The 22,519-nt window shown below is 44.3% G+C and overlaps 1 protein-coding gene across 1 annotated transcript in view; it reads left to right on the top strand.

Annotated features, from left to right (window-relative positions):
- The first annotated feature begins 3,911 nt into the window (after positions 1–3,911).
- The window catches only part of LOC134842045 (actin-related protein 2/3 complex subunit 2-B-like), a 60,153-nt gene continuing 41,545 nt past the window's right edge, over positions 3,912–22,519 (top strand). The window contains exon 1 of the mRNA XM_063858199.1: positions 3,912–3,932. The gene's annotated coding sequence lies outside the window, so the exon portion shown is untranslated. The remainder of the gene's footprint in view (positions 3,933–22,519) is intronic.

Here is a 22,519-nt window from a genome sequence, read left to right as displayed (position 1 = left end):
TTTTTCGTCCTTCTGAGATCCATGTTTTTTTGATGTAGACTCAATATTCGTATGATTGAAGATGATGGTTTGCGGCAAAGCATTTTTGTAAGAAGAGATGGTTTGCAGCGCTGATTGGGATAGGTCGTAAATTTCGTTCTAATTTTTTTCAGGATTGACGCTTTTAACGAGTCGTTTGGCGCCGGTGATTTTGCCCTCAGGTTTCAGACTCATAGAGAAGTGACGTTTGCTACTTCATTCTTATCACTTTCAAACTGTTTCATCTAATTATCCTTCATTTAAACTATTGATAGTGAATTGAAATTCAGAGACTGCGTTGGATGTTTTCTGATTGTTTGACAACTTAACAACGGTTGTTACGTGAAGACAAGAACCTAATAATTGAGTAACGGCCTCCGTTTGTTTCCAATCACCCCTACGTTTCAAGCTATCGAGTTTTTTGTTTGTCTTACGTGTTTTCAAGGCTAAAGCACAAGGTTACGACGTAAAATAGGAAAAACAAACCTGTTCACAGTTGTCGGTCTGTTCACCACCTCAATTTTCATTGGACAGTTCCAATTTCAAAAAAAAAAACTTTTCAATTTTGAATTTGAATGGGGGAGCAGGGAAATAGGTGTGTCCTCATTAGCGGTTTCCTTAAAAACCTCAGGAAATGTTTCTCGGATAAACTCAGGCTGCAGAAATTTTATCAGTAGGAGACTGTAACAACAAAAATACAATTTAGTTTCTATTTTTGGGCGATTGAAGATGTCCTCTTAAAATTGTAGACAAGTGTTGATAAGGCAGAGTCAGTTGGGCCGAGATCTCAGCCTTTGCACATCAGCGGACGAGAGTGCACAGCAGATACCATGGAACCATAGGGCACAAAAATGACATCCCATAACTGTGCCAGTATCCTTGACCGGCTTTTTGCTTTGACCACCCTTATAAGCATTTCTTTTGTTTCGCCCATGAGTTGTCGCCCAAGAGTTGAGTTTTGCTTAGCCTAATTTCAATTTTTCGTCTAGTTTGTTTTTTGCTCAATATTACCGTGCGGATAGTGTCTGCTCCACTGCTTTCTTTTGTGTTTTTATTCTGTCTTGCCCAATTTTTGTAACTTGGAAAATACAAACGTATCACTTTCAGAGGAAAAAAATTATTCAACTGAGCGTTTTCTCAATTATGTTTTATATAGCTTCGTTTGGCTAACTTTTTTTTGTTTTTGTGCTTTGCGCTCAGCATTGGTGTTTTATTTGTGCTTTTTGTTAGGTCTACTTCCTTTTGAGGGCAAGTCTTAGTTCAACTACACTAAACCAAAATTATTGTTGAGAGTTGTTTGAAGATATCGCTTATAATTACATCAAAAGTCGTAAATTGCCTTTTAAAAGTATTTTAAAATAAAAAGTGTAGGTCAAATTGTATCTATAATCATAGTAATTGTGAATTACGGCAAAGTCTAAGGAGAATTTTTTTAACATTCAATTGATAATGTCACAACCTAATGGAATTTTTACTTCGATGAGATTTGTACATAGGTTGCAACTGTTTGATCTTTATTAAGTAAAAGTAAGAACTTAATCTCATTAACTGTTTTTGCTTTTCCGTGGGTAGGGATACTCTTGAAATTGAGTTTTTCATCATGAAACTTGCTCCAAATTGTCTATGAAAAACAACTAACAAGTCTTGGAGTTTTTGTTCAAAATGATTATGGTCGATTGAATCAAAAGTTTTAGAGAAATCTATTAGTGAGCAGCAACAAAATTCGTGTTATCAAACTATTTTCTGATAATCACGTGCAAAATAATTCATCATCCAGTGTTGAGTATGGTAAAGCCAAATTGAGTGTTCCTTAAAATGTTTTCAGATAAAAGATATTCGTTCTTTTTGTTTAAATCATAAATTTTCAAACGATTTTGTAAGTACTCCAGTATTTGAGATAGGCTTGTAGTTTTCAAGTAATTCAGGGTTGTCTTTTTTGTATTTTGGAGTGACAATTGCTTTTTTAGCTTCTGTTGAAAAAAATTGTTTTTCAGGTAGTCAAGAAGAAGAAAAATAAGATCTAAGTAGAATTCATTGCAACCATTTTAAAGAGCCCACGATGGAATGTCAGATGAGACTTACGGTTTCTTTGCATTAAGTTTGAGAAGTTCTCTTGAATTTTCTTCGGTAGTTATAAATCTGAACGAAAATGGAGTTTTGTAATTGGACTTGTTTTGATGGTGTTCTTCAGTGAACAGCTCGTGATGTCTTTTTCTTTTGAAACAACCTAAAGTTGATAGTTGATATAGTTGAGGAGATTCACCATTTTAAAGCTATGGCTGTGATTTTTCCAAAGGAGTTTTTAAGAAGAGAAATGTTGGATGATTTTTTGGAGTTAAATGTGTCGTTAAATTTGGTTTAATTTTCACACTCAGTTTTTTTTTGCTAATTGACCGACTGCCATATGAAACTAATGTCTCTTAAGTATATTTTTGTTGTTACATTACGTATTACAATTTCGTTTTTGGAGAACATACTCATTTTTTCAACTTTGTCTCCACTGAAATTGTGTTGAACATTCCCATTCGTTTTTCGACAGGTTGATTTGAATAACTTTTCTGTGTAGTTTTTTATATATATTTCGCGCTTGAAGTGAATTTCGTTTCCACTCATTTTAAGTTCAATTGTGAAAAAAATTGCCAATTGATCCATTTTTATAGGAGGTGTGAAAAATTAGTTCGAGTGAGTAGGAATTAATTTACTAGAAGCATCGAGATTGTATGGCGTGAGAACTTTATCAAGTGAATTTTTATCGTCAATGTTAAGATATATTAGGTTATAATTGCCTAAAAGTTTTATATTAGTGATAAATGATTGAGCATAGTCAATCGACTAAGCAAGGTCTACAAAAAATTCAGTTTTGTTTACGTGATTTCAGTTTTGCTTGGATTTTAAGATATAATTAAAAGGGTGGTTCTTTCGTTTTTATTGGATTCAGTATGAAATTCATTCCATAAAATGTCATATTTTTTGTGCAGATCATTCAGGTCTCGGCGTAGCTTTGAGTTAAGTTTTGTGGGTACTAAAAGAATGACGCCGCCTCTTTTCATTTTCCTTTTGGCTTTGGCTGATGTGTCATTTCTGACTGAAACATTTTTTTTTCACTATCTAGAGCCCATAATCTTTGCTCGTTTGTGTCATTTAGCCAATGTGATTGTTGTGAAAGTCAGAAAATAAATTATTATAGTTACAATAGTTTTGGTAATGGCTAATTTTATAAATATATAACGCATTTGGTCAGTTATATGATGCATCTGGTATATAGATGCATTTGCCTACTAGGAACTAAAGTATGTGACATAAGGGAGTGAAGCACGAGAGGCGTTAAAAGTTTAGAGGTCGATTATGTCGTCTAAAAGATCATAGCTGCGAATTAGATCCAGTGTCGAGGCTAAATGTACAATTTGTACTGCAATTGACAAACTTGGTTGAAGAAAAAACAGAGCTCTCTGCTCAAAAAAGGCATCAGGTAGTCGTCTTTGAAATAAGTTTAAAATTAGAAGATATCAGGTCCGCATTCACTTGTGTTGCGAGCGCGATTTACTGAAAAAAAAGGCAAAAATTTGTTGATTTTTTGCATCTTAGCTCTTTCAGGTCTTTGGCTGATTTTCCCGCAATTTTGCCGGAATTTTGAAAATGCGGATTTGTTGTTTCATAACTTTAGCACTTCCTTCATGGCATGGCGAGCGTGCCTTCCAGCGTTTCGCAAGAATGATAAGCCGTAAAAACCCCGATGATTGCCAAACTTACCACTGTCACAAGTGTGTTCCAGGCACACCTAGGCACCAAGACGGAGATAAACAGCAATGAAAACTTGCTCGTTTGTCAGCTTGAGGCCTATCGACTGACAAGTAATGGAGTTTAACCATGCCTCGGTCCTTATTAGCCTAATTGTTGTGATAAACTTATTAAATTGATTCATGTAAAATGCAGATAATGGTACGCTTGTAAGAAGAAGGTACGCTTGTAAGAAGAAGGCCGCTTGTAAGAAGAAGGCAAAGGATTTTAGAGTCAAGCTCGTCAAATCGCGAAACTCCCCTTTCTACCCGGACATCCCGCCGTAACCTCCACCTGTCGTAACCGCTCGCATGTTTTTGTTAATTGTTTTTAAAACCCATTTTTCTAAAATCCGTTTTACAATCTATTCTTTCTTTTGTTTTGCCTTTTTTATCCCCTGTTTAGTGAATGTTTGGGCCGAAGTACAGGCCGAAGTGGCTACCCTAGTGGAGCAGGAAACTGCTAATAGGAACCTCAAGGACTAAGTAGGAGCCACAGTTCACTCGCGCAGAGATGCACAGCTAGCGGACCTTGCCGCTACTGTCTCCCGCTACCCGTCGCTGAAACTGAACTGTGATACCATAGTAGCCGGCTTGCTAATGATTGGAGATTTTAAATAAATTTAATATTTTATAGCTTTAACCCATATGTGCTTATTATCCCTGAAACCATCCTCTCTTCAAATCATCACTCTATAACGGGTGCTTAAAAAATTCTTTGTTTTGCCTTATAAATAATACATATTGCCCACTCAAGAATCCAAAATGTTTTCCCAATGTAAATGTTACTTTTAGTGCTTATATGCTTCGTAAAGATAGTACTCACTTTTGTTTTTATGGTAATAAATTTTTCAGTTTTTTGCTCGCTCAGCTAACTTGTATATTCTCACCATAGATTGATTCTCCTCACTGCCAAATAATGGCCGATCATGAACACTGTCAATCATATTTGCAATCGCCACCTCCAAAAAAGAGACATAGGGTGTGTCATTTCTCAAGCATACATCCATGTCTCTAGTAGCGCGCTACAGAGCAGCAAGTTTTGTTACGATGTGTTCTCCTGCATACAATGCACACCCGAGAACTTTGCAAAAGGGTCCAACTCTCCCAACAGACCACCAAGCACATCCCCCATTGCATTTGAAGAAAAAACATCACCGGAAACACCCGAAACAAACGTACTTCCCATCGCAACACAGTTTAATTCATCAAACCCAGCAATCACCAATCGCCCTCGTGCGAAGTAAACTAGGAAGTTAAACATATCGATAAACTAATGAGTACAGGCAAAATATCTGCCGACATTGGCTGCCTTCAGGGAAACGCAATCTGTGGATTAGCTTTTTGGTAGTGGAGAATCTAGATAAATCAAATCAATTTGCTTTGGGCAGAGATTTTATCAGGAACTTTTGTGTACCGGTAGGTCTTAACAATGCCTTGTTCAGGATTCGAAGCACGGAGAGGAAGTCTGCAGCAAAACCGGTAAATTTGATAACGACACAGGAGTTTAAAGCTCCAGTTTTCATGAGTAGGTGGGCGAGGTTGAAAGCCAATGATGCTGCAATTGTGAGCTTGAGCATGAGGAAGTACAAATAATTCAGTGATAATAAACAGGTATTTGTAGTAACGAATCCAAATAGCCAAAGTGCTGATATTTTAAGAAGATCAATCTCGATCGCTAAGGGTGGCCTCTGCGTCAGTGTTTTGTTGAAAATTCTTGATACACCAATCAAAATCCAGAAAAAATAGAAAATGGGATATGCATTGCAGGTATAAAGTAGAAGTTCTTGATTGTCGGAATCACAAAGACAAAACTTGTATCTTGAATAGATTGAAACGATAAAAAAAATTCTAGGGAATTATTAGCTCATTGAAGTCAGAGACGGACGATGGACTCTTAAGCTTCTCAAAATTTCTAAAGCGACCCACACCTGAGGCGTTGATATGGATAAACCGGTATAACAAAAACTGAATGTTTAAGGGGAAAGACAACACACGATAAGTTCGAAGCCATCAAGAATGTGTTAGACAGGAATCAGGACATTTTCTCGAGAATAAGGCGGACGTCGTGTGTTGTTATTTTGTTGAATGTGAAATAGAACTAGAGGAGTGAGCGGTACCTCACAGGGAGGAAGCGAGGCGCATGACCCCACAGAAGTCGGATGCATGGAGAAAAGAAATAGTAACCTTATTAGAGTATGACATCAGAGAACCATCCAAATCCTGTGGAGTAGTGAATGCCAAAGAGAATGGAGATCAACTGAGATTCTGTTGTGATTTTTGATATCTGAACTCCGTCACGGTGAAGGATTCATATCCCATCCCGAGAATAGAAGAAAGTCTTTCAAAATTGGTTGACGCAAAGATTTTCACTACTTTCGATCTTGGGTCAGCGTTATTGGCAGGTACCGCTTAGAAAACAAGATAGGGAGAAACGGGATTCGCTTGCAAGCTGGGACTGTTTCAACAGAAAAAGATGCCTTTCGCCCAATGCAATGCGACAGCCACCTTCCAGAGATTGATGTCACATGCACTAAAAAGATTAACAAAGAAGTATGGGAACTTGGTAATGTGAGACGTGGATGACGAGGTGATAGCAACGCCAACCCTTGAGAACCACATCGATCACCTGGGTGAAGCGTTTACATGTATGAAAGCGGCAGGTCTGAAATTTAAGCCGTCGAAATGCGTACTCAATAAAACACCTGTGGAGAATGATGGACAAACATGGCGTTAGACCAGATTCAGATGCAATTGAGGCAGTCCCGACTTGGAAATCCCCAAAGGTTGCACATCAGTTGATGAGCTTTGCTTGGTTTCGCGAACTATAGAGAATTCATCAAAGGCTACGCGGACAAAGTTTACCCGATGCAACAGCTCATGAGGCATAAAGGCAGATGATGTACGGGTCGCCCAAGTTGGAGAATTTTGCAGTAGTTACATTGGTGGAGAAATACAGAGCAAATCTGGGCAGAAAGCCATTTAAGTTACTGTGGGATAACTGAGCATTGTCTTGGCTGAAAATTACTCGATGGATCAAAGTTACACCGGGAGATGGATAGTGCGTCTAGTTGGTTCTAATATGATAACTGAGACCAAGACTAGAGGCAAACACCAGAATGAAGACAGCTTGAGAAAGAAGACAGAAACTTACCAGAGACAAGAACAGAGGGAAGCTGACAGGCCTACATTAAATTATTGAGGTTTATTTAAAGACAAGGAGATTTATGACGGTCTGCCTCTCACAAGATGGCTCGATAAATCATAGAAACCAGTCAAGGATCACCCAGAGTAATCTGTTGAAGATCAGAAGACAAGAATTCTAGGGAGGCAATCGGGAATACCTGTGGAATTTTCTCTCTCTCTCTCGTTACCAGTATAAGATCCTAATAGGGGAAAGCTACATCCGAGAGAGTTGTACCCACTTGTACATGTGATATTTTCAGAAACTGACATAGAGGTTTACTTACATAAAAAATACTATCTCAGCATATGCTAGGAACTGCGTTTGGCGATAAGTGGTTTTTATTAAGTTACTTTATAAGAATTAATGTCAAAATTTAGATTAGGTTAGGTTTTAGGTACAATATTAGGGAATATGTTTTTATGTGATAATATAGATGTGTGATGTTTATGTGTTTATGTGTTATGTTAATGCTATGATATGTTTTATGTTTTGTGTCATAAAAGACCTATAGTACTCCAGGTCATCAAGGTGACAGCGCTCATTTGTGCTACCCTGACGCAGATACAGGTGGACGATCCACCTTGGTGCTAAAATTTTAAATCAGAATTGAGAAGAGAATTTCAATGAAGAGTTTTAAAGAGTTGAATGATGTTTAATCCAAAAATGATGGTTCTAAGTCGCGACTTGTTTTTTTAGATCTTGATTGATCGGAAATTGTTTATTGAATTAATTGTATCGAACGAACCAGGAAGAAACTACACGACAGCAAGAATCAACACGATAAGAAATGGGTGACACGAACGAACTAATGGAATTCCTCTCAGCGAGTCTAGGAGCGACTCTAGACGAGATCTATCAGCAGCTGATCGATTGTGATTTTACACGAGAAGACCTGGGGCTGGCGATGTTTGTGGTCGCGCTCCTCAATGCATTAGGACGAGAGGGTCGAGGGAATCGCCCTACAGAAGTCGTGTTGATGTTGGCCTTCGGTGAGTCTGGGACCGCCGAGAGAGGTCGAAACCGACTGATGAGATGGCGGCGTGGAGAATTGTCTGGCCACGACCTGGCTCGTGAGCCAGGACTAGGTGAACAGAGGTACCACCGGCTAGGTGAGATGCCCTTACCCGTCCAACCTGCGCAGCCACTCATCGGAGCGAAGAGACAACGTGATGGGCCAGGCCTGTCAAATTCGGTCGACTCTCCAACAGCTGCTCCTCCTCCGAAGAGAGTGAGGGTGAGTGAAATAGAGATCCAGACGTCGGAGACGATTGAGACGCTAGAGAAGAAGGAGAGAGATCAGAGCGAGTTGTGTGCCAAACTCCAGGAGTATAGGGCGATAGCTCGAGAAAGAGACGAATGGAAGAAGAAATATGAAGGTCTGCAGGTGGCCTACAAGGAGGATGAAACAAAGCACCTGAAGGAGCTGTATATGGCAAAGGTGAGCCAAGTGTCACAGGAAGTTCTGGCGACAATGAAATCCTCGGAGGGATCCAGCGACACACGCCCCAAGACAAGGGTACAGGAGCTGTGTGCATCGAGAGGGCCCGAGGCTCCTCAGCAGACACAACAGTCTGCTTCTAGCCAGAGTAACACTATACCAGACCCCTCTGACACCTATCTCGCTCCTCAGTTCCAAGAATCATTCAACCAAGTGGCCAGAGCAACAATGGATGAGATCAACAGAACCACTGGGCGGACATTGGGTAGGATCGTTCCTTCCCAACGTCGTGATCATTCATCCAATAGCTCGGAGCGAGCACCCCGCACGGTAGCGTCCCAGGGGACTGCGCATGGCGGAACCTTTCAAAAGTCCCGCGTGGTAGACATTAGGAAGAATCTGATGGCACGTCACCAGTTCACGCAAGTGGCCGCGGAGCATCCTCGAGCCTGCCTGAATGACATGAGCTGGAACCCCGCTACGACCGACGAGGTAATTCTCCCAGGGAGTCGCCACTTGATCATAAGAGACAGTTTGGTGAGGGATCTGAATGAGATCTTCGTCTATGGTCAGACTACCACTCTGTCCTTTAGAGGAGCCTCAGTGGCTCAGGTCATCAAGATGATGGAATTCCAGAGCGAAGATCACCTGGATACACTGGTAATAATGCTGGGAACCAACGACGTCTCGAGAGCCCCAGTGACTCCGGAGAGCAAGTGGGAGCCTCTATTGGTATGCCTCTTGAACGAACTAAAGGAGAAGTACAGGCCCAGGCTTGTAGTGCTGTGCACGATACCACAAAACCCGCTGGTGGGCACCACAGTGGCAGATTTCATGAATGGCAACGTGACACGGTGGAACGAAATGATCCGCTGTCTGGTGAGAAACAACCCTGGCGAGCTGCGACTTCTGGATCTCGAAGACATGCTGCGCATGATTGATCACATCGCGCTTACCAGAGATGGAATACATTTCAACACCCAACGAGGGAGACACTGGGTCAATGATGTATTTCAGACGCAATTGAGGGAAGTGGAGCAGGAGTCGAGGGCGACCAGTTCTCTGGCTTGGGCCAGTTCGACCGGAGGAGATAGAATAAGGGCAAGCGTGCCCGAATCCCTCGTCAACCGCCTAGGGCCCATGGCAATGGAGACGGCTGCAGCTGCACCCGTCGCTCCGAGCTCAAAGGTAAGAGAGAGGCTAGGGACTGCTCCTCGTCCCAGAACACAACCGCTTGAAAGCCGACTCGGGAGATCAGTTGATCAGAACAGGAATAACTCCCAGACCGTGTCTAGGAGGAACGACCCGCCGGCCATGGCAAACCCTGCTTCAGCAGCCGGACCGTCTACGAGCGCCGTGCCAGCGGAGGGAGTTGAACCAGGCAGCGTGCTGCTTTGGAACCGATCAGACCCTAGTCATTGGGGACAGTACAAGACGGACATGTCAACGAAGTTGAACATGACTACCTTGACGTGTCGGGAGGACGCAATGAAAATGATTGGTGGAGAGAGTCCCACAGTGTCGCGACTATATCGGATACCGGGCGTGGACTGGCTGCTAGCAGAGCAGGAGCAGTTCAGCTCCACGACTACGCTCCGGCACGCAGACTTGAATGGGTTGCCTCAGGACAATACCTTTGGACCTTTGAATACCCGGTCTCTTACGGACGTCCGACAGAGAGCCCGGGAACTGACGCCACCTGCTCGCAAGGGCAAATTTCAGGCAGATAACAAGCCTAATAACAAACATCACAAGATGTACAGGCAGTTTGCTAAACCACCCGGTCAGACGCCTGGCGAGTAGGCGAGGGACTACCCCCGAACGAGCACGGTGGATGGAGATGACAAGAGATATGGGAAACTGAAGGCCCCAGTAGGCGACGGCGTGTTTGCCGCTTATGATCCCTTAGATATGAAAGCTGCCAAGTATCTGATTGTGGCCGGTTCCGATTATCTCTACACGCCCCGTTCTCTCTTTTGGCCCGACGTGATTTTCTTGACGGTGCCTAAATTGGACTGGGGACAGGCAAAAGGCATGATGATAAGTGTACGAAGGGTGGTCAGCATGGAGCCGCAGGTGATAGTGGTTGCAGGCTCAAATGATCATCTGCAAAGCAGGGGCTTGTTGACACGTCTGACCGATGGGTCGATCCCGAGCAACGAGTTCATAGGGGGGGGGGCGATAATGACATTGCTCTCGGCGATGGCTGAGGTAGAAACAGCAGCAAAACAACGTTTCACCCAAAATGTAGTGAAGGTGGTCTTTGTGTTGTCACCAGGGTACGCTGCATTGCCAGAACCCCTTCAGTTTGTGTACACGATGATCACAACGATAGCAGAGGGACGGTTCAACGTGATAATTCCTGCCCCGAACAGAGTGGTAGACCCAGACAATTATTACCCATCCCGATCTGAGCTTCCGGCCGTTTGGGCTGACATTTCCCACGCCATACAGGGACTCAAAGATTGTAGCACAACTCGGTTGATGCTAGATGAGGTTCTGGGGTTGGAGCTGTCCAACTTTGCCAGATTGCTGAAGTTAAGACCAGGGGTAGATGACGATCATCTGTTAGTACAACAGGTGGCTGATGATCTCTGGTTCAGTCAGATGGATCATGCAGAGAATGAGCAGGGAAGGACAGTCAGGAAAAACATGACGTCAGCGGAAGAAGATCTCTTGGCAATGGCTTTGCGCACGAAGCCGCACAACAACGTATGGTTGTACTTGTCACCAAGGCTGTGCACCTTGGGTGAGGGCGCGTTCAAGCATGCGCCGGCAGTGATCAAAGAGATACACGTGTATCTGAAGAACTTGGTTGATGCCCGGGAGTTAGCTGGGGGTATGATGTTGAAATTGATGCAGGACGTAAACACGATGTCGCTGGACAAGTTACAAGCTGACGTGCTAGCCACGAGGGCACAGTATGAACGATCGGATGCCATCTTGGGTGGAATGGGAGTGGGATGGACGCCATCCTTCCTGTCGACGTGCTATCCGAGGGCATCTCGGAACCTGATCGCGAGTTTCGTCAAGGACATCAGGAAGTTGTCGATTGGCCTGATATTAGCCCTATACGTGACATTTGGTCATGAAAATTTCGTGAAGGGACCGGCGAACCTCTTCACCCAAGGGTTGACAGATTTGAGATTGGATGGACTCCTGACTCTGATTGCCATGACCTACGGTCGACTGGGTGATTTGCTTGTGCTGTTGCTTTACCCTGAACAACTCCAGGGAACAAGTCGTGAGTTCAACGCGCAGTTGGAAACCACCTCGCTCAGGAAGATGAAAGACTGGAGGACTCTCCTGCTCCAATATCTCTTGCAACAGAACAGAAGCGTCACGGGAGAAGATAAGGTGGCGACGGATGCGGGTGAGTGTAAGCAGTATTGTGGCATGCCCTTGCTGACAGATTTGGCTGTCATGATGCGGATCGATCCGTTGGCTCTGATTCACGGACTGCGGGAATTCGTCACGGTGGTGTATGGACCGGTGATGTCTTTCGCGTTCCCGGACGTGCAAGTCAAGGCATACAGGAATTCTGTGTTGTATGTCAACCTGGTCTCAGTCGTGGATTGTTCCGTGCTGAATTGGGTAGAGCAGAGGGAACTGAGAGGGCTGGCCAGCGACGATAGGCTGTTCGGTAGAATAGCGGAGCCAGGTTGCGTGCTGATGGATTTCAACAACCACTTCAAGTGCCGAATGGGCCGTGAGGACCTTTCCCACATTCAGTTTAACCCGAAGCTTTGGAATCTGAGACCAGTAGTGAAAGATACAGGAGCGGCAATGAGAGTCCCACTCTTGCCAGAAGCCTACGCACACGCGAAAGAGAACCAGCAAGCGTGACTTTCCGGGTCCAGGCCGCTGCCGGACCAATGCCCTCGATATCCACCGATAAGGAGGATGTTGTTGCGTGTCACATCTCCCGTCATTGCCCCTCGCATCGGAGCAGCTCGTGATGCAGAGAAGAGAATCCTGAAGTGGAGTGAAGGGATGGAGCCGCGCTTCATATCAGCTGGAATGTTGCAGCCGCGCACACGTTTGACTTCTCATTTCCTGATGCTTGGAGTAGGAAAAAGATCAAGGCACTACCTTCCAGGAGACCAGAGGTCTCGGCTGAAATGTGGAACGAAGTGTATACACCCACAGATGACTTATCAAGACTGAAGTGGTCAGGAGAAGTGAAAGTAGTCATGCTGGAAGTGGCAAAGGAGAGCAGAGGAGGCTCATACATAACGATAGAGGACCTGGCACCACATGGCGAGGAGTCCGTAGAATTCCTGGTGAACGATGAATTGTTTTATCACGCAGGAGACATGACCGTACCGGCTCGGCCGGACTCGGGCATAGACACACGACAAGGCCCTTCAGGACCCAAGCCGAAACCTGATGCAGATGACGATGAATTGATGGATCAGGACGATGACGATAACGACATCGAGGGAAAGACGGGAAAACCGGGTGAGACGGATCTAGGAGCGTTGGAGAGAGACTTGCTAGAATACCGGTTCAGTGAAGACGACGATGGGGAAGTCGATGGGAGTCTATTGCTGATGACGCCATCGTCTTTCATGTCCCCTACAAAGGAGGCGTCGGCCGACTTATCCTCGATGGACCCAATAAGTCAGGCGAGAGAGTGCCGAAGCAGGGATCCGCAAAGATTGCTCCATGAGTCACCGAGGAGGAAAAAAATCGAAGAATCAATGAGGGTATCCTTCCTGAGTACGCTACCGGAAGAGGAATGGGAGAGATATCAAAGTGAATTAGAAGGCAAGACAGGGGCAACCTGGAGCCGAGTGAACTTCATGGAAAGGTCATGGCACGTGATACGACGATATGGGACGCAGTCCATAATGAAGGTGGGATTGAACCAACCCATCATGCGTGAGGTCATGGAGAAAATAGTGAACTCCATGGAGTCGGATGTTCTGACCGATTCAGTTACAGAAGACAGTGCCAATGATCAGCAGGTCACAAAGAAATTACCTGTTAGATGAGCCAGAAAGGGGCTGAAGCGACTAAAAGGGAAGACAGGAAGTCGAGCCGTGAACCCGAGAGTGGTGAAGTCAAAAGCCAGCGCAGTGGTGGCCTCTCTGACGAGCGCAGGTCGTTCAGGCGAGAGCGGGCAAGGAGATGGTGCGACACTGACAGGTGGAGAAAAAGAGAATCTGATACCCCCTATGCTCTTGGCAGGTCTGACCACGACAGCCCTGAAATCAAAGAAGACAGCACGAACCCTGGCAGACACTAAGTTAGAGATGGAGATCATCAGTCAAGGTGGATCTGGAGGACTTGAAGATTACAGGCCCTCGCGAACCAACATGGCCAAGTTGAAACTGGAAGGAAATTCGACGTGGTCGAGTACAGTCGAATCACTGTGCCGGAATCGGTCCACATGGGAGATCCAGCAGGGGGTTATGTGGAGATGTTGAAAGCGAGGAACTCCGTGAGAGGGCACCTGATGGCTTGGAGCGAGAAGCGAGCCATGCAGGAATATCTGAAAGAGCTTACGGAGAATTCTAACTTAAATCGGAAAGAATACGGCACGGTGATGTCCTCTGAAGCGAACGAAATCGGATTGGAAAAACTACTAGAAATTTCTTGGAGGGCGGCCCTCCAGAGATACTTCGACGAGACGATGCATGCACCTGCGACGGTGGCAGCGTACCTGGCTCATCCGTGCACGAGAACTGACCTGCAAGTACGGTTGGCTTGGTGCTTGATGGGCATCAAGAAGGCGGAATATGAAGCCAGTAAAGATTCGAAATCACGGGAACAGGAGCTGGAGTTGATGGAAGCTCTGCGAGCGTTGATTTCAAAAGACAATTCTGCGATAGCATGGGCTAAGCGTAAGGGTGCCCTTTGCTTTGTCAGGTTCGTGGTGGATCGTATCCCCACTCCTGTTTTGGGAGAATGTATAAGGATAATTCGGCAAAAGGGAGTTGATTGCGAAAGAAACTTCCTTAGGGCACTCCTGGAACTATATCAGGATATGCCGTTGACTGTACCAAATAGGGAGTCGAATGACTTGGAGAGCTATCGCAAGTTGGAAGAAGTGAGAAGATATTCCCACAAAGAATTGAAAGTGAACAGCGAGTTGATTGAAGCAGTCAGGGGACAAAAAGACTTTGCAACACTAGGGAAACTGAAGTCGTTCCAATATGTGTCTGGAATACCGGGGATGGCGTATAATCCCTTCGTGAATGAAGAAGCCAGGGAAGCGTACTTCGACTATGAGCAAGTCATAGTACTCAATTTCTGGGTTGAACGGATTAAAGAAACTGGAATGATGATGGTGGAACAACCCAAGCTGGGAATTATCTTAGAAGAACGAGTGGTCGAACCCTCGGTTCCCGAGCTAAAGGGGCAAGTGAGTTTTGATTGTGGTTTTTGGGACCGTCCCTTGAAAACCAGTCTAGTAACGATGTGGGAACTCATGAAGCCTTCTTGGTGTCCTCATCCTAACGCCGGTTTAATCTGGGACATGACGGCGGATATCACGTTAGACCTGGATGATGACGCGAGTCTACATGATCTGGCCATGATACACCATCTGCTGGCCATGAGGTTGACGAAGCGGAAGAGCAACCCATCCACGGAGCTATCCGAGGAAAGTCCATCGAGCAATTGGTTGAAGCAAGGCACATGCTTGGCTCAACATAGTGGGATGGAAGGACATGTTTGTAACTTGGGGCACTGCCTGATTACGCTGAGCGAGCAGCATCGACAACTGGCACGATTGTACGGAAGATTGAGCATATCGGATAAGAGTGGCATGGAGTTGGTCGCGGACTGTCATGAGGTGACGGATGAAAACTTGACCACAGCCTTGGGATTTTGTAGCATGACGAGTTCGATAGAATCGCTTGGGCGCCTGGAGCGTGCCCATGAGCTAGTGACGTCCCTCAGCGTGGAAGTATTCCCTGGAGCATTGCAGACAGAGCAGAAGATCGGAGGCTGGCGAGAAGCTCTGGAAAACGAAATGAATCTGAAGGATAGTGAAGCCTATCATAAACCTACTGGTTCAAAATATCTGGTGGGTTCAAGCTCCGCGCCATATTGCAATAGTAGGTATCCTACGCACATGGTGGTGATGGATGCGAGGACGCAGCAGGTGTTGATTGACCAACTTTTCTCTGTGCCAAAGTGCGTGAGGTTGGCCAGAATGTCGGAGAGGTCATATGATTTGTTGGCGAAGATCTTTCGGGCAGTCCCGAAGAGATCTGAAGGCGAGTTGCAAGACGTAGTGGGTGAAGAGTTTCTGAGATTGAACGAAGGTAATGTGAGTGAGTTCCAGAAGCAGAAAGCGAGTGGAGCGTTACCCACTGAATTCCCCACCATAGAAGAGAAAGACGATTTACACAGAACTCTGATGGAGGTGGAACCGTTGCTGGGAGCCTCAGGGTATCGTACCCGAAGGAACATAGTGAGAACCCATGGGGAGTATCCTTGCCACTGCTTGGCGCAGACGTTGTGGTGCCGCAAACGCGGGAATCTGATGCTAGTATGGGACGTGGAGGAGTTGTACTCTACGGGGTTGCCCGATCAGAATCAACAGGTGTCAATCGTGGTGGTTAGTGCCATGCTGGCAGTGAGATGGTTGGAAGCTAACGCGGAACAAGTGAACAGGAGACGGCCTTGCCGACTCCTGAGCAGCTGAGCGACGTGAAGATGAGTCGTGAATTGGATCTTTTCAGAACCACCTGCAAGGTTCTGAGAATACCCAAAGCCATTGAAAGAATATGGTCAAGGCAAAGATTGATGCCTTGGTTCCGTGCAGTGATGACATCATGGATGTATGAACGCGCGAAGCGTCACATGTCGAGGAACACGGAAGCCTATCAATCTTTCCAGCTAGATATAGGACCGGGAGCCTATAAGAGAACATTCCTGACGCACAGAAACGCGGTCACCACGGCGGTGAAGCGAGTAGCTGGAGCGCCTTGTGTAACTGAAGATGAGAAGAAAGAGGTCTTAAGAGCTGACCTAGAAAGAAATGTGAGCCTATGTCTTCACAACAGCTTTTGCAGGAACCGGGTGCAAAAGGTGAATGTGGACTTGCTACCTTGTTGCAAACCGAGGCTGTTGGAACAGGAGAGTTGGGGCACGGCCCGCAACTCCATGGACATGCTGGAGAAAGTCCTAGAAGACAGCGAAGCTGAAGATCAGGATGGAGAAGCAATGGAATGAAGATGATGGAACGAAGAGGACAAGTGAAGACGTGAGCAAGAAAAGAAGAGAAGGAGAGAAAACTTGATTGTCTTTGTGTGTTAACCAATCAACCAAGTTTTGATTATTGAACTTGTTAAATTTTTTGTTTTGATCTAGTTTGGTCGAACCGGACTTTGAAAATTGTTACAATTGTTAAAATTGTTGAAAGAGAATTTTAGTTATACTACTTATGTATATATAAAGAACATAGGTGAGTATATTTACCTATTTAAACATGACTGAATATTTTAACTTGTGTAAGACACAATTTCACTGTGTGGCGACGTGGTAAGATTGAGTAAACTTGCTCGAGAAGGGTGAATAACTCAATGACTTTCCTAGCCACAGGGTTTCTTAGTTTTAATATTGAAAGGACCGCATAAATAACTGATTATACTTGGTGAGTGATGTTAAGTTAATTTTAACGAGTGCGTGGCCGTGCCACGTCCCACTTTTTAATCACAAAGAGCGCGAAAAGAAGTTTTATGGCAAGACGACGTAAGTAGTCAGAAAAGAAATTTTATCTAAGACACTCCTCATGGTGCAAATTTTGTGAAAATGTTGAATGGCAGTGAAATGTAGTACGATGCCATTTGAGAACACGTAGTGAGTTGAGGTCGAGTAGATAAATTTCATTTTCTTATGCGATTTGTAAGATTGATTACAGAGAACTGGAACACTACTTGACGATAACCCGGTGTTATGCGATCAATAGGGACATTGATGGGGACTTGTCCGGGGAGTATGTGCCATTCTGCCAGAAAGGCACGGCGCAACCTTCCGGCGACACAAAAGAAAACAAATAAAGGCCTTAGTAACGAAAAAGTATTGCGAAGGAGGGTAGGAATATTCTAGAATTTTTGTTTTTAAAATTTCGATCGAAGAGTGAATACTTCTCAGAAATACAAAAAGACGGTCATTTTGACTGAAAGGGACGAAAAAACAGAACAACGACAAATATTGTGGAAAATGGTCGCACAAGAGACGAGATATACGAAGCCTCTTATCGTGGCAACAACACACGATAAGACTCTTAGCAGTGGATATTAGTGGAGAAGGAAGCTTCAGTGGGGAAGGAATATTCCACGGAATCCTCCCGTGCCACAAATTGGGAGAGATAACAGCGTTATCTCGGGAAGATTACGGGAGCGGAGGCTTGGTCCCCCAGAGACTGTTGTATGTGAAGGGACTATATATAACTGACTTTGTAGATACTTGGATGTCGTAGAAGTCTGAATTAACACCGGTATTATTTGATATTTTAGAATATGAGTAGCTAGAAAGAGGAAGGGGTCAATCCATCTCCAATGGATTTAATATAGAACTGTCACACAAAAACATAATAAGATAGGTTGTTCGAGCAGTGTTTTTAATGGCAATCACGTAGTCTGAGGATCCGAGACTCAGCTATGTGGTTGTGTTCGCATGTAAACGAAAGCTGATCAAAAGTCGTTTGACTGATGGCCTAAAAATAGTAGCCCTAAACAGACCAGAAAATCAACTGGCAAGGTCGAGACGGTGAAAAACGAGTAGGATTAAGGTAACTGACGCCTGCCAGTCGTTAATAGGTACTTTTTCTACGCTCCGTCGCTGTGTAGTATTTGGGCGAATGTTACAAAGCTCACATGGAACGAAAATTGCTCTCGTCGGACATCCAAATCAATTAGTGCTCTCTTCCAGATTAAACGAAGTCTGACTATGAAAAGCAGTGTGACCACCAGGCTTAACGCATATACTGGGTATGTAGTACCCATAGTAACATACGCATCTCAAGCATGGACTCCTAGCAGATCGAACATGGAACAACTCGAACGAGTTCAAAAGTTAGCAACAAAATGGATTCTGGGGACAAGCAAAACTTATACTGAAAGACTGAAGGACCTGAACCTTCTTCCTTTGAACCTATACATGGAAATGCACGACATTTTAATACTAATAGCCCTGCTTGAAAATCGTTACGATGTGACATTCGACCAGAATGTGAAAAATGCAATCTCTGCAGAATTCGGAATTTTAGCAGTAAGCCTTCCGGATTGGTGGTTTTTAAGAACTAAGGGCGTTATTGGAACGTTTAGCCAAACGGTGAGGGCTGAAATATTCTAGTATTTTAAAATTTCAAAAATTCGAATGATGACGTCACATTTCTGAGAAATGCTGAAACGGCCATTTTAACAAAAAACGAGAGAGAAAACACAACCACATTAGTTGCGCTGACGAGAACAACTTTATCGAAATTGAGGAAATCGAAATTGAAGAAGACGACAACGAATTGCAGAGAACGTTCCGAGTTGCAACTATTGTGCTGCTACAATAGTTGCAAGGCCGTTGCGAGCAACGGTGAAGGGTGGAAACCAGCCTTCCGTGTTATCGTGAAATCGAACTTAAGGAGCTTGATTCACCGGATTCAAGAATTCGGAAGGGTCTCGGGACGGAAAACTTTTATTGACTCGTGTGAATTTTTATTTTCCTGTCAAGTCCTGACTTGAATTTAATTAATATCTAGATTCATTTTGATAAGGATGAGAAGCTAGGAGTTAGGGGGAAAGGGTTGATCCATCTTCGATGGAGATGATGATTTTTATCTACTGAACAAAAACAATAGTAATATAATAAGTAGTAGCCCTGTTTTTAGGAGTGACCTCGTGGTCTGGGGATACTGAGACCCAGCCATGAGCTCACTATTTTTGCATGTAATTCAGTTAATTTGAGCGTTCTGGTCGAAGCCGGAGAACAGTAATGTTTTTGTCGACCCGATGTTGGAAAAGACCACCGAAAAGTACTGGCTTGGTAGAGACGGTGAAAAACATGCAAAGCTCTGTTTAGACGCTAGCCAGTCGTCTTAAGACTTAGTTTTGTTATCCGTCGATATGTATCTTCCGGGCGAATGTTACATGTATGTTTTTATGGCGCTCCTGGGTGGGCTTCTTTCATAACATCATGACCGGCGCAACCGTTAACGAGCACTCCGCGCCGAGCGGATGCTCACATTAACGCCCTTAATAGGCCTAAATTGCCGGGGCGGAAGGGTAGTTCGGAACGCGGAAGCCTTCCGGATTACCGTGAATAGTTTTTTAACCTAGTTAAGACCGAAAATTCACGAACCAGGAATTTTTTTTTTTTTTGAAGGGTGGGGGGAATCATGAACCCCTCATCCCCTGAGTCGTTTGTGATCAAAAACACTTAAAGATATAAGCAAAACCAAACAAAAAGTAGTATAGTACCCAAGAAAAACAAAAAACATAAAAAAATAACCGAAAAAAAAAACCAAAAACAGGAAAAAAGTAAAAAATCAGTAGAAATCATCCCCCCAGACAAGATGTGATTCAACCCCCCGTTTGTTGTTGATAGATATGTTGTTGTTACAGGCATTTATATCAGTCAGGATTGTTACGATCAATTTTGTGGCCCGTTTGTGAGGCTTGTTCCCCAAAAAGGGAGGGCTGAAGGCACAAGACAACCATAATAGAGTCGAAATTAGGCAAGTGATAAGACCCTTCACCGTTAGTGTGAATTGTCAAATAAGTGCCTTAACTTCAATCCGGAGGGGTCTAGGAAAGGACCCTATACCCTTCCCAGTTAATTCAAATTGCATAAAAGCAACGCAGAACGTATCCGGAGGGGTATAAGCCGAAATTAAGAAAACTACGAAAAGCTACTTTGACAGAGCTAAGGGCTCCGAATCCGGAGGGATCTACTTTCCACAAAACCGGAGGGGTCCGAATCCGGAGGGGTCTTATAGTTGCTAATTTGGAGGGGTCCAAATCCGGAGGGGTCTACTATTAACTAACTCGGAGGGGTCCCAATCCGGAGGGGTCTATATTCTGACAGTCCGGAAGGGTCCTATTTGTGCCAATCCGGAGGGTTATTATTTTATTAAGGACTTAGGTAGACGAAAGAAAGACTAAAAAGCGAGAGGTATTAGGTTATTAATACACAAGCTAGGTATCAGTGACTGCACTGGTAACTTGCCTTTCAAAAAGAACCAGACTAATACAAAACAGGTCCGAACTCGGATATTCGCGACACTAAGTCTAAATTAAAAAGAGCGTGACTCATTGGTGTGGATTGGAACATAATACGTTTTTGGGAAAAGTGACTGCCCTGAGGATTTTAGTAGGTCTAGCTCGGGCAGTCCGAAGGCAGATAGGTAACACAGTACTCGGTGGGTGCAATAGACGCCCACTTGAGAAAATAACTGCCTTCAAAGCTTTGTCTGTTTGGTGCAGCACCAAGCAGGGAAAGCTTTTTCTTTAAAAGACAGGTTCGACTATTGTACTGCGACCGACTAAGAGTACAAGACACATACGTTTTTTTATATATACATTCATATTGTGTCAATATATATTTTTGTTTTTGATTTTAAATCAACGTAAACTGTGCTTGATTGGGTAGTGAGTACACTATCTTTTAAATTGACTGATAACATCATATTGTGCTAATTTCCAAATCTTTGGACCGATAATCGGTTAGTGTGAATAAATTTTATACAAACTGTACTCTGACAACATACAGGGATTCGTGGTCACTATTTAATAGAATCTGGTGAAATTTATTGTGTTGTGTCATTATTATTGTTAATAAAACTATAAGGTCTCTAGCAATTGAGTCAAGAGTAGGCATAGGAAAGTGACAAATAGAGAATGAGTTTAGACAAGTCAAGGATACCAAAACGAGGTAATAGCTCTAGGAAATTCATACCTGAAAAGCAAAGAAAAACGATGACCGATCCTTTTGTGGATTGGATCAAGCGATCCCGGTCTGACAAAAGGGGGACGGTTTCAGGCAGAATGGTTGAAACGAGAAGTCGGAAGACCTCAGAAGAGCGAAGAGAACTGTTAGAAGTGGAGGTCAATACGGACCATACCATGAATGACAACCAGGAAGTAAATGAACTGGAAGGGAGAGGCAGAAGGCTGGCGAGTGAATCTACCCCGGTAGAACAAGGCCATGATTTTGCCACTTCCACTGGAACATTGGATCGAGAAGAGATGTCGGAACTGTCCGACATCTCTACTGAAGTAGCAGCAACTAGAAGATCTCCGACAGACAACACTATGATGGCAAGCGGAACTGGGAAACAAACAACGTCATCATCGTTCTCAGAAAGAATGAAGAACACCTTCGGAAACATCTTTCCATTCAGCATGGGAGGAGGAGCAGGGAACGACGGTGAGTCCCAGGAGGAAGAGGATGAAGAGGAGCAAGGGGACTTTGGATCTCAAGTCAGCCTCAATAGTTCGGTCCAGGAGAGTGAGGCACACGTGGGAAGAGAGACTGGAACCATGGACAAATTTGGTGTAGTGACAACGATAAGCAAAGAGGCAAACACACCAGGCCAGTCAAAAGACTTCGCGATTAGAGCAAGTTCGGAGCCACAACCTGGTGAGAATAAAACCAGAGGGCTCGGCAACGCGTTTATTGATCCTGAAATAAATAAAGAAAAGACGTTGAAGCAGAGAGTCAAGGCCCGGATCTCGACAAGCACGAAGTTACCTGGGACCGACAGGGTTACACCACCACTAGTAACATCACTCGTGGATAACGGGGCAGCACTAGAGGAAGCCTTAAACAACATAGTGGACAGTTTAGGAGAACAAAACGAGCAAATGTCAATAAGGATGAGTGAACTAGAAAGAGCAGTTCACATTGAGAGGGAAAGGCTGCGGGAAGAAATAAACCGCAACAGACAAGAAGTTGACAGGAGCGAAAAACGCTTGAAAGAGAGAACGGATGAACACATGACGAGGAACTTGTCGCGAATGACAAGAGAGGCGGAACAGAGGGAGTTACGCTTAAGAGCCGACATGGAGAAGTTAAGAATTCAGCAAGAGCAGTCTCTTGGGACTCTTGACACAAAGATAGATGCGATGATGGAGAGGCGAACTCAGG

The sequence above is a fragment of the Symsagittifera roscoffensis genome, chromosome 3, assembly GCF_963678635.1.
Source record: "Symsagittifera roscoffensis chromosome 3, txSymRosc1.1, whole genome shotgun sequence".
NCBI classification, from domain to species: Eukaryota; Metazoa; Xenacoelomorpha; order Acoela; family Convolutidae; genus Symsagittifera; species Symsagittifera roscoffensis.
The sequence above is the reverse complement of the archived record's forward strand: the minus strand, read 5'-3'. Positions and strand labels throughout refer to the sequence as shown.